The sequence below is a fragment of the Octopus bimaculoides genome, chromosome 3 (genome assembly GCF_001194135.2).
Source record: "Octopus bimaculoides isolate UCB-OBI-ISO-001 chromosome 3, ASM119413v2, whole genome shotgun sequence".
NCBI classification, from domain to species: Eukaryota; Metazoa; Mollusca; class Cephalopoda; order Octopoda; family Octopodidae; genus Octopus; species Octopus bimaculoides.
The window spans coordinates 105,748,228-105,748,928 of NC_068983.1; the positions used below are offsets into that span (position 1 = coordinate 105,748,228).

Consider the following 701-nt stretch of genomic DNA (forward strand, 5'->3'; position numbering starts at 1 on the left):
TGTTTAAGTTGGTGAATATTGCCATAATCTTTGCCTTCAGTTCATCTTTGGTATTACAAGAAATGTTGTTGGTCTCTCACTCAACAGTGTGCCACACATAATAATCAAGGGGGTTGCAGTCTAGGGAGTTAGGTAGCCAGATGTTAAAGGTGATGTGCTCGCAGAAATTGTCTAACAGCCATGACTGGGTTCTCCTGCTTGTGTGCCATGGTGCAGAGTCCTGTTGCCAGACATAAGGTCTTCCAGCAGCCACCCTCTTGACCCAGGGCAGCACTACCTCCTCTAGGCACTTGATGTAGGCCTCTGTGTTGAGTCTGAGGGCGTGTGGGAAGGTGAATTGAGGCATAACTTCACCATCACTAGTGATCACTCCAAACACCATGATGTTGACTGGATGCTTGATTTTTATCACTCTTGGTACATGTTTTGGAGATACAGCAAGCCAACAGTTGCTCTGTGTTTGCCCTTTGTTCATTTTGGATTTTCCGGTATGAATGCCAAACAGCACTGCATGTCATTTCCAAATTTCTTGCAGAGTGAATTGCGTCATGGTGGTGTTTTCCTCACAGACCCTACTATGCTGTGTAGTTGACAAAATCAAAAATATAAAATGGCGACAATTTACCCATCGCACCCAGTATATATATATATATATATATATATATATATAGAGAGAGAGAGAGAGAGAGAGAGAGGGTGAT

General features: G+C 43.1%; 1 protein-coding gene across 3 annotated transcripts in view; it reads right to left on the bottom strand.

Moving 5' to 3' along the window:
• The window catches only part of LOC106880646 (centromere protein L), a 25,959-nt gene that overhangs the window by 22,872 nt on the left and 2,386 nt on the right, over positions 1-701 (bottom strand). The gene's annotated exons all lie outside the window — the stretch shown is intronic.